This window comes from Myxine glutinosa, chromosome 6 (assembly GCF_964187855.1).
Source record: "Myxine glutinosa chromosome 6, kmMyxGlut1.1, whole genome shotgun sequence".
NCBI classification, from domain to species: Eukaryota; Metazoa; Chordata; class Myxini; order Myxiniformes; family Myxinidae; genus Myxine; species Myxine glutinosa.
In genome coordinates, this window is record NC_136266.1 from 176747733 (window position 1) to 176764437 (window position 16705).

Here is a 16705-nt window from a genome sequence, read left to right on the forward strand (position 1 = left end):
GTATGTACGTATTGTCGTGTTGCCGGTGATTAATATCACGGGCGGCAGATAGCCTAACAGTTTTAACTCCGAGGCAGTCAGGCCGAAAATTGGCGGCCAGTCCGACGTGCGCAGACAAAGGAAACCAGGGTGCTTACCTGCACGGACGAAAGCCAAGGGGTTTATTCCTCGAACCCACAAACACAGAAACGAGACAAGGAAAATCAACAATACAACAATAAAAAATCCCACGATAAGAAATTTAATGAAATAAAGGTAAGACAATAAAAATGAATGGAGGTAAAACTATAAATCTAACTCGAGGGACCCTCCACGCAGAAACAAATACGGACAAGGGGAAAGGTAAAAGAAAAATAAATGTTCTTTGTCCGCCGACACTCAGCCCCGACCTCAACGAGGACTTTTGGATGCTTCTTGGTCATTTAACTGGTCCGGTCAGTCGGCAAAAGGACTGAGTGTCCACAATGACGCCGGTCAACCAAGCAAGCACCCCGAGCCACATAGCGGCAGCAAGACATCCTCTCACTCCTCGCCAGAAAGCACAGCGCGGCCACAGCTCCCACGAAGAGCACCACAGATCAACCATACGTCCTTCCACATTTATTCCAAGTGGCACAAAGGCTCCGAAATTCGCTCCACCAGCGGCCATGGGCACGAAACAGCCATCCACCAGCGCAACCAGGACAAAAGAGAGATTCGTCTTCTCCACCAGCCCGAGCTGCTCGATCTGACGTCACCCCTGGCCAATTACCGAGCTCTATCGAATCATCCCATGTCTCCACGACCAATGATGAAGCTCGGAGCATGGCCTGTCCGTATGATCTCTTCGAGGCGGAGTTTAGTTTAGTTTAGTTTAGGAATGTTCAGATTATGTTGGCCATGGTGGGGCGGGGTTTAGCCCAATGGTGAATGTGCTGGATTTCCGTCGAAAACATGTCGGTGTTGTTGGTTAATGGCGCTCATTTTTGATGGCCAGCCGTGTTAACGTAAAAACGTAGGGGATTGATCACAGGGGGAAGCACACACTGGGGAAATTATCCTTAAACCCAACCTAATTAGCATGTCTTTACCCCCATGTGAAGAACACATAAACAACCTTAAGCTCACAGTTTCCCTGCTTATGTACATTGAAATGTCTCCTACGCGCCCACGGTCCATGCCAATACAACACAACTCTATCTCCACTATGGTATGCCACCACCTACACCCACAAATGTAACAGTATATATGTTAAAATGAGCAGCTCTGTGAGATCTCTCAATTTCCGGTTTTTAGATGTTTTTATTTCAACCTTGAAAAAAATCAACCGATTTGAAGGTTTTCAAATCCAGTGATCAAAACGTTGAGCTCCACCTATGGGCAGGTGAGGGGAGTATGAAAAAAAACCCTCGTAATGACACGACAGATACGTACATCTAAAGCCTTCGAATGTTTTTTTTTTTTTAACAAGACAGAGAAGAGGGGGAATCAAATATTTCTCTCTGAAGTTTGACCTCAAGTTTGTTTTTCAATGAACCAAAGTTTGGATGGCTAATTGGATGGAAATTAGTGGACGATGAGTATCATTGTTAACTCCTCCACCAAAGGTGGGTGGAGGTTATGCTTTTACCCCTGTCTGTCTGTGAACAAGATATCTCAAAAAAGTTGTGGACGGATTCGGACGAAATTTGGCAGCGATGTAGCGTGTGTGACAAGGACGAAATGATTAGATTTTGGTGATGATTCGGATTCGGCTAGTAGAATTTTTAAGTGATTCTTCACCATTGGGAGATCGGGCCAAAAACGATACAAAGCAGGATATCTCAAAAAGTTGTGGACGGATTTGGACGAAACTTGGTGGACCGTTGGGTGAGTCACAAGACCGAACGTATTTGATTTTGGTGAAGATCTGAATATGTATTCGGATACGATAATTATTTAATTTTTAAGTGGTTCTTCACCATTGAGAGATCAGGCGAAAAGTGATATATATATATATATATATAAAACATGATATTTTAAAAAGTTATGGACGAGTTCTAACTAAACTCGGTGGATGAGTTGGTTAGGTGACAACAACTAGTCGATTACATTTTGGTTTTGAGTCTGAATCCAGATCAGTGGGATACAAAACAAACTGTTCAGCCTGATGGAGGGAGGTATGCGCTATAGATTGCCGTTCTAGTTTTCGGTATTTTTTTGGCTATATCTGCTTTTTTTTGTCGCCATTTGCAAAAAAACAAATGCCTCAACTTCCATCAACTGCTGCCCCGAGGAAGTACATGCTTTTTCTGCTTCTCCTGGCTTCACCATAATCACAAGTCACTCACTCCACACTTGCCTCTCGTCTCCGAATCAATTTCAGTGCAAGCACCCATTTTTGAAGAAACCTCCATTTCGAGATGTTCTACATGATCAATGGAGTAGATCACTTCATTCCATGCTTCCAGTTTTGATCTATTTTGTTTCGATCTGACCTGTGCATTTGAACTCACCTTTACGCAGTGTCTAGTTCTCTTTGCCATGCTGTGACATCAATATGTTTAATGTACGACTACGGTATATGAAAGTATTAACCTTAATATGATTTGGAGGTCAAACATAAATCATAAAGTCACATTTGAAAATTCCATGAAAGGCCAAGTCACAGCCACGGAGAGCACACACGCGCACGTTAAAGTCAAAGCACCAGTTTATTGTTTGCAAGTATATAAAGTGCAATACAGCTTGAGCGCAAACTAAATCAAGCGAATGAATAGAAAATGCTCCTCTGCGTCAATCCAAACAAAAAACTCACAGCAGAGCTACGTGTAATAACTAAAGCATCGCCTGTACTCAACTTCAAAACGAGCAGGAATGTTGGCAATAAGTTGGATTTTGGAATGACAAGGCATCAAATAAAGTTGGAATGAGGATGGGGAGGAATGCTTTTTTGGAAAGATTTCATTTGGTCTAACACAAAAGGCATCATCGATGGCCTTCGGAGCTTCTGCACCTTCACCGTCTAGAAAAAGAAAGATTACATTTCAACAATGGGTTAAATAGTAATAAAAAATAACAATGATTATAATAAGGTTAACACCCAACATTAGACTGACACTTGTGTGCACATTTACGAATTATTTGGTCAGCGGTGGCGACATACGTAGAATAAGCATTTGCATGAATCATGAGGGGGGTGGGAGGGGGGGGGGGTGGCGTGATGTCGGATGACGAGTTTAACTTTTGCGAGACCAAGACAGAGAGGAACAGATAAACACAGACCGATAGGGAGAGGGACAAAGAAACATGGAGACTATTAGAGAGGGGGACAGAGAAACACCGAGACCAATAGAGAGAGGGTCAGAGAAACACCGAGACCAATAGAGAGAAGGAATGAGAAACTCCGAGACCGAGAGAGAGGGACAGAGAAACACCGAGACAAATAGAGAGAGTGGCAAATAAACTACAAGACCAAGAGAGAGAGGGATAAAGATACTCCGAGACCCGAGAGAGAGGGACAGAGAAACACAGAGACCAATAGAGAGAGTGACAGAGAAAGACCGAGGTCAAGAGGCACACACACTGAGAGACGAAGAAAGAGAAAGAGACGAAGAAAGAGAAAGAGACGAAGAAAGAGAAAGAGACGAAGAAAGAGAAAGAGACGAAGAAAGAGAAAGACACGAAGAAAGAGAAAGAGACGAAGAAAGAGAAAGACGAAGAAAGAGAAAGAGACGAAGAAAGAGAAAGAGATGAAGAAAGAGAAAGAGACGAAGAAAGAGAAAGAGACGAAGAACGAGAAAGAGACGAAGAAAGAGAAAGACGAAGAAAGAGAAAGAGACGAAGAAAGAGAAAGAGACAAAGAAAGAGAAAGAGACGAAGAAAGAGAAAGAGACGAAGAAAGAGAAAGAGACGAAGAAAGAGAAAGAGACGAAGAAAGAGAAAGACGAAGACAGAGAAAGAGATGAAGAAAGAGAAAGAGATGAAGAATCTCATTTTTCGTACATGTATACACAATCGTCGGTTAATGCGTATCGAGTATTCTGCGGCCTAGTACTCGTAGGCTTAGGCTACCGTACCGTATCCGACCTTGTGGTTTTGTTTTTCTCTCAGCGATTCGTCGAATGCGCTGCAATTATTTTCGTTCTCCGTTTCGTCCCAGTCGTTCACCCCATACCTCATTGTTTAATATCTCTACGCAAAAAAAAAAAAAAAAACCCAAATAAATATTTCCTTCCCAGGTCTTATTCGTTTATTTGTTGTTCTTATTTGTTCGTTCGTTCTTCGTTCGCGATCACGCGATCACGTGGTTAGAAATGTATAATCTCTCCCCTGAACAACTATTTTCTCTCACATATTATAACACCCTTTTCTTCTTTTCCTACAAAAGGATGCTTTCGTCTTGCTCACCAAATCTATTCATTCCAAAAAATATATATAATACCATCTCTTACAGTTCCTCCTTTCTACATTCCCTAAACTATCCAGAACTCCACCCCTCCTTCAGTGTCCTCAAACGTATTTTTGACTCGAAGGTCTCAAACTCATTTTGCAAAAAATGTTCGTTTCCCATGAATCGTACACTTTTCAAAATCCAATCTCACCCCTCCCCTCCAAATCCTCCCCATCACCCATCCCTTTCAAATCTCCCCCCTTGTCCCTTCCCTCCCCTCCCTCCTAAACTCCCCCCCACACCCCTCCCCTCCGAGACTCTCCCTCGCTCCTCCCCTCCCCTCTCATCCCTCCTCCTCAAAGCATCCTCCCTGCTTCTTCCCCCTTCCAACTTTCACCTTCATCTCCCCCAACCTTCTGCCTCGCTCTTCCCCCTCCTCAAATAACACCTCACTGTGCCTCACCCAATCTCCATCAAACCTTTTGTCCACCCCATTCTTCCCTTTCTCCAAGCTATTCTGAAATCTGACACACCTTCAACAGCTCTCCCTACCTCTTCCTCCTCTTCCACATCTTACCCTAGCCCTCCCCCCCCCTGTTCTGGACTCGATGCTCCCCCTTCCTCTTCATTAACGGTATGGACCTCAAACATCCGGGGCCTTCGCTCAAACTTGACTGACCTCTCCATACAGGTTGCTTCTGACAAACCAGATGTGATCTGCTTAACAGAAACTTTCCTCCTTCATGATGTCTCTGATGCCTTGGAATCCCTCCCAGGTTACTCCCTCCTCCGGTATGATAGACCTGAGCCTCGTCCTGGAGGTGGGGTTGCTATCTTTATAAAAAACTCTCTTCCTCACTCACCCTCCACTGCCCTCTCTCCACCTCACCCCCAGGAATACCTTTGGCTACGGCTTCCCCTTCGCTCCCACCTTTTGTTCATATGTGTGTTGTACCGTCCACCAAACAGCGATGACTCCATCTACATCTCGCTGTCTGATAATATGGACCAACTTCTATCTACCCATCCCAACTCTCTCTTCCTCATATGTGGTGATTTCAATTGTCACCATGCCAGTTGGCTGGGTGTGGGTACCTCTCTCACCAGCCATGGCTCTTCAGCAAAGGACTTCTGCGACTCACTGGGACTGACACAATCTGTCAATTTCCCGACCCGGATCTCAGTCAACGGAGCATCTTCTCTTCTGGATTTGGTTAGGACAAACTTCCCTGAAAATGTCTGCTGCTCTTCTTCTGCTCCAATCGGCTCATCTGATCATGTGCTTGTCAAAGTGGACATCTCTCTGACCATTCTCAGAGAGCCTCCTCAGCGTCGACGAGTCTGGCATTTCACTCAGGCCAACTGGCACGGTCTTCAAGCAGCCATCAATCATCTGGACTGGTCTCCCATCTCTACCGCCTCTGACATCAACTCATCCTGGGAATTCTTTCAAAGTAAATTGCTCTCTCTCATGCACAGATTTATCCCATCTCGTCTTCAGTTGTCATACCCTTCCTCCCGTCAATGGTACACGGAATCTTGTGGTGAGGCTGTTGCCCTGAAACAACTTGCTTTCGTCTCCTGGAAAGCAAATCCAACGGAAGGAAATCTCATTTCCTTGCACAAAGCCCGAAACAAGTGTGTGTCCACCCTCAGGAGAGCCAGGAAACAATATCTCACCGTTCTCAAGACCGAACTCTCTTATCTGCCTCCCTCTTCCAAATCCTGGTGGCGTCTGGTCAAATCTGTTTCTGGTGTTTGTTCCCCCTCCATCCCCTCCCTCACCTAAAACGGCTTAATGGCTGACTCCGCACGTGAAAAAGCTGAATGCCTCAACTCTGTGTTTGCCTCTAAATCTTGTCCCAAACCCATCCCTCTCTGTACCCACCGTACCCAGCTGCTCCTGGACTCTGTGTCCTTTCCTCCTGACAAGGTGGAAAAGTTTCTGTCAACCCTCGACTCGGATTCTGCAACTGGTCCTGACGGCATCAGCCCACGGGTCCTAAAATCATGCTCTTCCGCTCTTTCACTCCCTCTTTCTGTTCTCTTCACCCTCTCTTTTGCTCAAGGTCATATGCCATCTGCTTGGAAATCAGCCAACATCACCGCTTTGCACAAAAAGGTGCAAAAACAGATCCCAGCAACTCCAGACCAATCAGCCTTCTCCCAATTATCAGCAAAGTCATGGAATCCATCATTGCTTCAGATATGAAATCTTTCCTCTTCTCCAATGGCTTGATCTCTGATCATCAATTTGGTTTCAGACCTGGTTACTCTACTCTGGACATGCTGCTTCTGCTTTCTCAACAATGGATGGAGGTCCTCAACGCCAAACAGGAAATTAGAGCCGTCTCCCTTGACATTTCACGTGCCTTCGATACGGTCTGGCACCCTGCTCTGCTCACCAAACTCTCCTCCTTTGGTATCCATGGAAATCTCCACGCATGGCTGGCGAACTTCCCCTCTGGTCGTAATCAACGTGTGGCCCTGAATGGGTTTCTCTCATCTCCTCTTCCTGTTCAGGCTGGAGTTCCCCAAGGTAGTGTTCTGGGCCCTTTGCTTTTTCTGGTCTTCATCAATGATCTCTCTGACTCTCTTGAAAATCCTCTCTATCTCTTTGCTGACGACTCTACTCTCTGTCGCTCCATTCCTCATCCCTCAGATCGGCAGTCTGCAGCCTCCTCACTCTCTGCAGACCTGGACAAAATCACAGACTGGGCAAACAAATGGAACATGTCTTTCAATCCTGATAAATCTCACACTCTTACGATGTCTCTCCGAAAAGACCGACTGGAAAACACTCCCATCCACTTTCTGAATAATCCTCTCCAAGAAGTTCTGTCACTCAAGCTTTTGGGTCTCACTATTTGCCATGATCTTTCCTGGGAAAACCACATTTCAAATCTGGCCTCCAAAGCCAGTCGCCGACTGGGCATCCTCCGTCGTGCGAAGTCCTTCCTTGGCACACCTGAGCTCCTCACCACATACAAGGCTTTCATCCGCAGCTCTATGGAATACTGCTCTCCCCTCTGGTCTGGTGCTCCTGCCTCACACCTAGCCCGTGTTCACGCTGTTGAAACCAAAGCGTTCAGAATCATTGGAATCTCCCGCGATGAAGCTAACTCCAAGGGCCTTTCACTCACTCACCGCAGGCAGGTTGGTGGTCTTTCCGTCTTCTATCGACTCCTCTCTGGCCTTGCCCCCCCAGCCCTCTCTGGGCTCTGTCCCCCAAATATTCCTACAGGTCGCACAAGATCTGCCTGCAACCCTCTTATGGTTAAACTGCCAAAATCAAGACTTTCTGCTCACCTTCACTCCTTCATTCCTCTTTTGTCCCACCTCTGGAACAAACTCCCTCACTCTCTTCAATCCCACTCCACCCTCCAGGTCTTTAAAACAGCTGTTCACCACCATCTCTTATCCTCCCCCATCCAAAACCTTGATCTTTTCTACCCCCGCTAATTTCGGTCCCCTTGTTTTATACCTCTCCCCCCCCCCCCCCCTCCCCCTCCCACGCCTCCTGCCCCCAAGCCCTCTCCCTCCCACACTTCTCCCTGCTCTCAAATGTTGTGGTTGTGTGCTTCCCCTTCTCTCCCCATCTTGTCTTCTGCTCCCTCTTTTTGTATATTTTGTTTGTCTGGTTGATTTGTTTGTGAAATAAATGTTAGCTCTTTCACGAGCCTCGATTCAGTATACAAAAAAAAAAAGAAAAAAAAAAAGAGAAAGATGAAGAAAGATGAAGAAAGAGAAAGATGAAGAAAGAGAAAGATGAAGAAAGAGAAAGATGAAGAAAGAGAAAGATGAAGTAAGAGAAAGATGAAGAAAGAGAAAGATGAAGAAAGAGAAAGATGAAGAAAGAGAAAGATGAAGAAAGAGAAAGATGAAGAAAGAGAAAGATGAAGAAAGAGAAAGATGAAGAAAGAGAAAGATGAAGAAAGAGAAAGATGAGGAAAGAGAAAGATGAAGAAAGAGAAAGATGAAGAAAGAGAAAGATGAAAAAAGAGAAATATTAAGAAAGAGAAAGATGAAGAAAGAGAAAGATGAAGAAAGAGAAAGATGAAGAAAGAGAAAGATGAAGAAAGAGAAAGATGAAGAAAGAGAAAGATGAAGAAAGAGAAAGATGAGGAAAGAGAAAGAGAAAGAGCTCTTCCGAAAACTTAGCATTGAGGTTCCAGCTCTTATGAAATCCACAAACACATGATAGTCGGATATGGTGAAAGTGGACCTTTCCTTCTACAGTAACCAAACGAGGATGATTTTGAGCAAGGACACAAGCCCCTTGAAGATAATCCAATGTTTGGATGATGAGCAGATGCAAATGACCCAAAAAGTGTGGCACAAGTCGAGGTATTAATCATGGAAGATTGGTGTGTTAAGGTTGTCAAAATAGCCACAGAACTTCGAATTCCTCAAGACAATTTTCACCACCATGCACGAGCACATGGACAGCGAGTCTATTGAAGTCGTGGAGTGCTGTAGTGAATTTTTTTTTTTTTTAAGTTGGCATGTCATGTACTATTGTATCTCATTCTTAAAAACTTGTGACCAACACCTATAATTAGTTTTCTGTCTCCTAATTTTCATTGCCAAGTTGTATTTTGTCCTCTGCAGAACTTTTGAAAACCTTCTTGGAAAGCATGATAACAACACAAGTCATTGTGCACCACACATACTACATACAGAGTGTGCTTGATATTTTATATCCCAAAAGGAGAGAGCCAGCAAACCACACTTAATACTTTCCATGCCAACATTTACACAACAGCCAAGTTAAATTCCTCCTTATCAAACACCTGTACAAGACTCAAGTTAATCCGCATAAATAAATAAAATATATACATTTCCCAACAACAATTTTGTTATTGATAACTTCCAAGCTGAGATAAATAAACAAACAAGAAGACGTCATGCAGATCACGATACTTGTAACATCCACCCTTTCCCCAAAAAAAGTTGCCATGAAAACATCAAATTGTCCATTTCATTAAGATGAGTACACCCACTCGCGATGGGAGTGGCAGGGGAAGTCATGTTATTACCTCTGGCACCGAAGGTGGATGGAGGTTATGTTTTCACCCCTGTCTGGGGTTCACTTGTCTGTGAACAAGATATCTCAAAAGTTGTGGACATATTCAGATGAAATTTGGCAGAGATGTAGCGAATGTGACAAGGGCGAAATGATTAGATTTTGGTGAAGATCCGGATTCGGATCCGGCTGGTAGAATTTTTAAAGTGATTCTTCACCATTGGGAGATCGGGCCAAAAACGATACATAGCAGGATATCTCAAAAAGGTGTGGACGGATTTGGACGAAACTTGGTGGACAGGTTGGGTGTCTGACAAGGACAAATAGATTAGATTTTGGTGAAGATCTGAATATGGATTCGGAAATGAGAAGTTTTGTTTTTTTAACTGATTCTTCACCATTGAGTGATACGGCTAAAACCAACATCTTGCAGGATATCTCAAAAGGTTATGGATGGATTTGGACGAAACTTGGTGGACAGGTTGTGTGTGTGACAAGGAAGAATCAATTCAATTTTGGTGAAGCTCCAGATCTGGCTCGTATAATTTTTAAAAGCGATTCTTCACCATTGGGAGATAGGGCCAAAAACGATATATGGCAGGATATCTAAAAAAAAAAAAAGTTGTGGGTGGACGATTTTAATCAAATGTGATTCTGTATTGTGATTTTCTGGTCTACTCAGATACAAAACGTAAACTGTTCACCTGGCAGAGGTATGCTCTCTACTGAGTGCCGTTCTAGTTACCTTCGCAAAAGCGGAAGGTTATGTTTTGATCGCTGTGTATTTATTTGTATGTCTGTGTGTGTGTATGTTAATCGCATAACTCAAAAAGTATTCAACCGAATTGCATGAAATTTGGTGGGATGATTGGTTATTATACGGGACACATTTGATTAGATTTTGGGAAACAGATTTGCTCAAATTCTGACTATTTTTAACTCGATCGTATTTCACTCAAAGTTATGAGCGACTGAAGAAGAAGATGTCCATCCAGGACGTCATCACTATAACGCGATCTCCCGCGATCATTTCAACCTCAAAAAAAATTATAATTGCAGATTTGACAATAGATGAGGCATATTAACAAACGAATGAAACAGATTTGCTCAAATTCTGACTATTTTTAACTCGATCGTATTTCACTCAAAGTTATGCGCGACTGAAGAAGAAGATGTCCATCCAGGACGTCATCACTATAACGCAATCTCCCGCGATCATTTCAACCTCAAAAAAAATTATAATTGCAGATTTGTCAAGAGATGAGGCATATTAACAAACGAATGAAACAGATTTGCTCAAATTCTGACTATTTTTAACTCGATCGTATTTCACTCAAAGTTATGAGCGACTGAAGAAGAGGATGTCCATCCAAGACGTCATCACTATAACGCGATCTCCCGCAATCATTTCAACCTCGAATGAAATTCGATATGCCTCGAATGATATGCCTCGATCCAGATCAAGAAGCCATGAGCAAAAACGAAAAGACCAGAGGGAAAATATGCGGGCTCGGCGTGAACAGGAATCAACAGTGGAAACTGCTCGACGTCGCGCATCACTCAGGGAATCGGCCCAGAGACACAGAGAACGAGAGTCTTTCGAAGAAACTGAACGACGTCAAGCAGATAACACGGAATCAACACAGATACACAGAGAAGGCGAGTCTTTAGAAGATACTGAACGACGTCGTGCAGCTAACAAGGAATCGACCCAGAGAGACAGAGAAGGGGAGTCTTTGGAAGATACTGAACGACGTCGTGCAGCTGACAAGGAATCGACCCAGAGAGACAGAGAAGGGGAGTCTTTGGAAGATACTGAACGACGTCGCGCCACACTACGAGAAAGGGCGCGTAGTCGACGAGAAGAGGAAATCCCAGAACAGACAGACAGACGCAGGATTTCAATGAGGGAGCAAATGCAAAAAAACATTGCAGCCGAGACGCAAGAACAGACGGATACTCGCAGGACTTCGATGAGAATACGAATGCAGAAAACCATTCAAGTCGAGACGCCTGAACAGACAGATACACGCAGGGCTTCAAATAGAGACTCCACCACACGATCTCGCAAAATGGAGGCTTCTGCTATACCTACTGTTGTACAGTGTGCCGCAAACTTCAGAGCCAAGATCCAAGAGGGCCCCATTTATATATGCTGCTCCTGCCATCGCCTCATGTACAGGAGATCTGTTGTCCAAATGAACAATGAAAAGTACAACAGTGCACTGATAAAACAGATCATGGAACATGGTGGTGCCTTGGAAACCAATGGAAAGTTGTGGCTCTGTACAACGTGCCACAGAACACTGAAGCGAGGAGAAATCCCGACTCAGTCGTGGGCCAACGGGTTAGCACTTGACGATGTCCCGCCTGAGATGAGTGACCTCCGGCCACTGGAAGTACGACTCATCAGCCAAAGGATTCCCTTCATGAAGCTTGTATCCCTGCCGAAAGGTGGCCAGAAATGCATTCACGGCAGTGCGGTGAATGTGCCATCAAAACTTGACACAGTGACAACACTTCTTCCACGATTGCCGCAGGACGCAGAAGTTGTTCCACTGAAACTCAAACGCAAGCTCGCGTACAAAGGCCACTACATGCACGAATATGTACGTCCTAAGAAGATCATGGCGGCTCTAAAGTGGCTTCAGCTCAACAATCCACTGTACAAGGACATCACACTTTGTATGGATTGGGAGGCAATATGGGAACAGGATGAATCAGATCTGTGGGAAGCCATGACTCTCAATGAAGGAGCACCCCGGGAAGCCAACGTACAATCACCGATGTCATCATCACTGGTAATTCAAAATAATTATCAGGGTCTACAACACCTAGCAAGATCGCGACATCTTGATGTCGTCAACGTACCGGCGGATGGGAACTGCTTCTTTCATGCCGTCTCTGTATCCCTTCAAGCATCAGGCGTTCAGTCAACAAGTGCATCTGATTTGAGGGCCCAACTAGTACACTTCCTTGAAGACTCCACCTCGTCTCGTACCTATGCTGGTTTCGTTCCCAGGAATTCTCAAGGACTAACTCCAAGTCAACAAGAATCTCCAAACCGCAGGATGACCAGATATGTTACAGCACTTCGCGGTGGAGAATGGGCCGATAACATCGCAGTGCAGGCTATTGCTCAAATGCTCAACATCAACATCCGGGTGCTCAACACCATCACCCCAGACTGGATGCACGACATTCACCCGACAGGCACACGAAGCGACAACACCATCACATTGGGTCTCATTGGAGAACAACACTACGTAGCTCTTGAAAACTCCACCAACCACCAGGAAACACCAAGCAACAGCCCCAGGAGCACACACGAAGAGCAACAAGATGACGTCGCATCGGAACCGGACGACAGACTGCGAGGGATTCCCTACGATACTCTCCTCCAAGAAGAAGGAAATGCAGACAAAACTTACTCCGTGGCTCCAGCAGAAAATCTAAAACCCTGTGCCTTTCTGCTTGATGAGTTATTCGAAGAACTCGCCAATCCGTCAAAGTATCCACATGGCAGTGGTGGACTTTCCGCGAAAAGACCCAAGAGCATCACTCCAAGGAAGTACTTCAATCAAAGACTACTGGATGCCGATGGACGCTTTGCCAAGGACATCGATTATTTGCTTGCTGCACAGTACACAGTGGAATCCAAGCAAATACTGGATGATCTGCAAATATCGATGAGACAAACACACGGAATGAGCTTCCAGAACCGCCCAATCAACGCCGGTTTGTTGAAGTCATCTGACAATGTACAAGCAATGATCCGCACAGACACAGCATTCAGGTTTCTGAAAAACGTACGTGGATCACCTGCATACTGGAAAACGACGCTACTGGATTTGCTAGGCATGGTGCGGCAACTCGGCACTCCCACTTGGTTCCTGACACTCTCAGCAGCGGACATGCAATGGCCTGAGGTCATCCAGAGCATAGCCAGGCAGTACGGGACCAAACTCAGTGATGACGATGTGAAGAACATGAGCTGGGAGGACAAATGCAAATGGCTCAGAAACAACCCAGTCACAGCGGCCAGACAATTTCAACACAGACTCGAGACTTTCTTTAAGGAGTTCATAGGCTCAAAGAGCAATCCCATTGGACAGCTTGAGGACTTCATGATCCGCGTGGAATTCCAAGCTCGTGGGTCGCCACATGCGCACACGATCCTGTGGATAAAAGACGCCCCAAAGATCGGAGTCAACACGGATGAAGAAGTCTCTGCGTTTATTGACCGCTACCAATCCTGCTCCCTACCTGAAGATGATGACGATCTACATGAGCTCATCACGTCTCTCCAAAGCCACACCCACTCGCGCACCTGCAGAAAAGGCCAAAACTGTCGGTTCAGGTTTCCTCATCCACCGAGCCAAACCACACTCATCGCCAAGCCACCAACAGAAGAAGATCCTGTTCTCGCAGCACGCCAGATCAGCGAGAAGCAAGAGGTTCTTCTGAAAGTGAAACGGGAATTAGAAAGTCCTGAGTGTCCTCGGGACATCACACTTCCGGATTTGCTGCAGAGAGCCGAGGTTGATCAGCTCCAATATGAAGAAGCGGTGAAAGTGGCCAAGACAGGAAAACAGATCATTCTGAAGCGTCAACCACGTGAGGCATGGTCAACCAATACAATCCGGACATCCTCCATACATGGAGAGCAAACATGGATCTCCAGTTCATCCTTGATCCGTATTCCTGCATCATGTACGTGACGAGCTATATGCTGAAAAGTGAGAGAGCTATGGGAGAACTACTCAGAGCAGTCGTAGACGAATGTCGAGGGGAAGAGATCAAGTCAAGACTTCGAAAAGTGGGTTCAGCTTTCCTGCACAATCGAGAGGTCAGCGCTCAGGAAGCTGCATACAGACTTCTTTCTCTGCCACTGAAGAAAGCCAGTCGAACAGTCGTTTTCGTCAACACTTCCCCAAAGGAGAAACGAGTGGCAATGCTTAAACCGCGGGCTCAACTGATGGACATGGACGATGACTCAGAAAGCATCTACTGCACATCTCTTCTCGACAGGTATTCAGCTCGGCCACAAACTCTGGAGGACATGTCGCTGGCTGAGTTTGCAGCAAATTATACCACTACGACCGCTGGTAATGCTGCAGAGGGACATGACCATCAACCACAAGTCTTGTCTGATGATGAAGCTGAAGAGGACGATGAACCACGAGGTGCAGCTACCACGAAAATCCAATTAACAAACGGATTGGGACAGATGCACAGACGAAGAAAACCCTGCATCATCAGATTCCACCAAGAAAAAGCCGAGGGAGAAGCCAAGTACCGCAACCTCCTCATGCTATACCAACCTTGGCGGAATGAGGAAACCGACATCAAGGGAAATTGCGCGTCATTCCTGGAGAAGTATCAACAAGTCCAGGCTCTTGTCCGAAACAACGAGCAGAAATTCACCCACAATGCCGGGGAAATTGACCAAGCACTGCAGGACCTTCACGAGTTTGGTCCCCCTGAACACGCTTGGGACGCCATGGCACCGAACGCACTACACGAAGAAGCACAACAGGAAGAGGAGGGCGCAGTGAATGACAGATTTTTGGAGCAACCAGACATGGCAGAGAATATCGATTTGGGCCCCGAAGCACGCTCCAACAACTCGGAATTTCATGCTCGTTTCAATGCAGAACTTGGGAAGACACTCATGACACCTCAACAATACAGAGAAATGATGAGAACCTTGAATGTCCAACAAATGGAAGTCATCAAGGTGCACCGCAAGTGGTGCAAGGACATGATACGCGCTCTGAAGTCTGATGGACCAGTTCCCGTCTACAGGTTATTTCTCAGTGGACCGGGAGGTGTCGGGAAGAGCCACTTGATCAAACTGGTGCACCACGAGACAATGAGATTACTGAAACCCTTGTCGGGGTACTTTGAGCCTGACGAGCTGCCCGTTATCCTCACTGCTTTCACAGGAACGGCTGCATTCGGCATCGAGGGAATGACATTGCACTCTGCCTTCAGCTTTGCTTGTGGACCACGCAGCAAGAGAAAATACATGCCTGCGAGTAGCGAGAAACTCAACTCCCTCAGATCGCGCCTTGGGAAGCTCAAATTGCTCATAATAGACGAGGTGTCCATGGTTGGAGCAGATCTGCTCTATCACATCCACCGGCGACTACAGGACATCACAGGGCAATCAGATCCCGACTCCCGTTTTGGAAACGTCAGCATCCTTGCCGTCGGGGACCTTTTTCAGCTGCAACCAGTGGGTCAGAATCATGTCTTTGGTCTTCCTTCTGATTGCTACGCCAGGTTACATGGATCCCTTTGGGAAGAAAACTTCTCTGTCATCGAGTTGACTGAGAGCATGAGGCAGAAGGACGACAAGCAATTTGCTGACCTGCTCATGAGGGCCAGAAAAGCTACCTGCACAGAGGACGACATCAAGCTACTGAAGACTCGAGTCGTCACTTCATCTGACAACACCTACCCTGCTGATGCCCTACACGTCTTTAAGACCAACAAAGAAGTCGACAACCATAACTTGTCACACATCAAGAAATCACAATCACACATCCATGAGATCAAGGCCATTGACAAGCGTAAGGATGTCCACACAGGCCAGCTTACCGTGGTGATGCCATCTAAAGCATCCGACACTGGAGGACTGCGAGAAGTTGTCGTGGTCACAATGGGGGCACGGGTCATGGTCACTGTCAACATCAACGTGTCCGACGGCCTGGCCAACGGTGTTTGTGGAACTGTCGTTGGGATTGAGACCACAGGAAATCAGGTGATCGTCATCCTTGTCAAGTTTGACAGTCCTCGAGTCGGAAAAGATGCCATCGCCCAGAGTCAATACAAGCAACAGTATCCTGACGCAGTTCCGATTATGAGGCAGGACGTCCAGTTCTTCACAGGAAGAGGACGACAATCCGTGGAGGCCAGACGAACACAGTTTCCACTCACACTTGCCTGGGCCTGTACCATCCACAAAGTCCAAGGAAAAACGCTGGAGCAAGTTGTAGTTGCCATGGAAGGGAGAGGGAAATTTATGCCAGGACAGGCATACGTCGCCATGAGCCGTGTACGATCTTTGCAAGGACTGTTCTTTCTCGGGTTCGATGCAAGTCACATCCGCATCAACCCAGTCGTTCAACAAGAAATGGATCGTCTGAACAACGCTGCAAAAAAGAATCACCCCTTGCCGCATTACCAAGCTGATAACAGATGCGTCAAAATCAGTTTTCTGAACGTCCGATCTTATCTCGAGCACTTTGATGACATGAGGAACGATCCAGCTATCAGAAAGATGGATGTGCTCTGTTTTGCTGAGACATTTTTGCATGACG

General features: G+C 45.8%; 1 protein-coding gene across 1 annotated transcript in view; it reads right to left on the minus strand.

Annotated features, from left to right (window-relative positions):
• Positions 1-2653: 2653 nt before the first annotated feature.
• Positions 2654-16705, minus strand: part of LOC137428975 (myosin light polypeptide 6) — a 47719-nt gene continuing 33667 nt past the window's right edge. The window contains exon 7 of the mRNA XM_068118912.2: positions 2654-2983. The gene's annotated coding sequence lies outside the window, so the exon portion shown is untranslated. The remainder of the gene's footprint in view (positions 2984-16705) is intronic.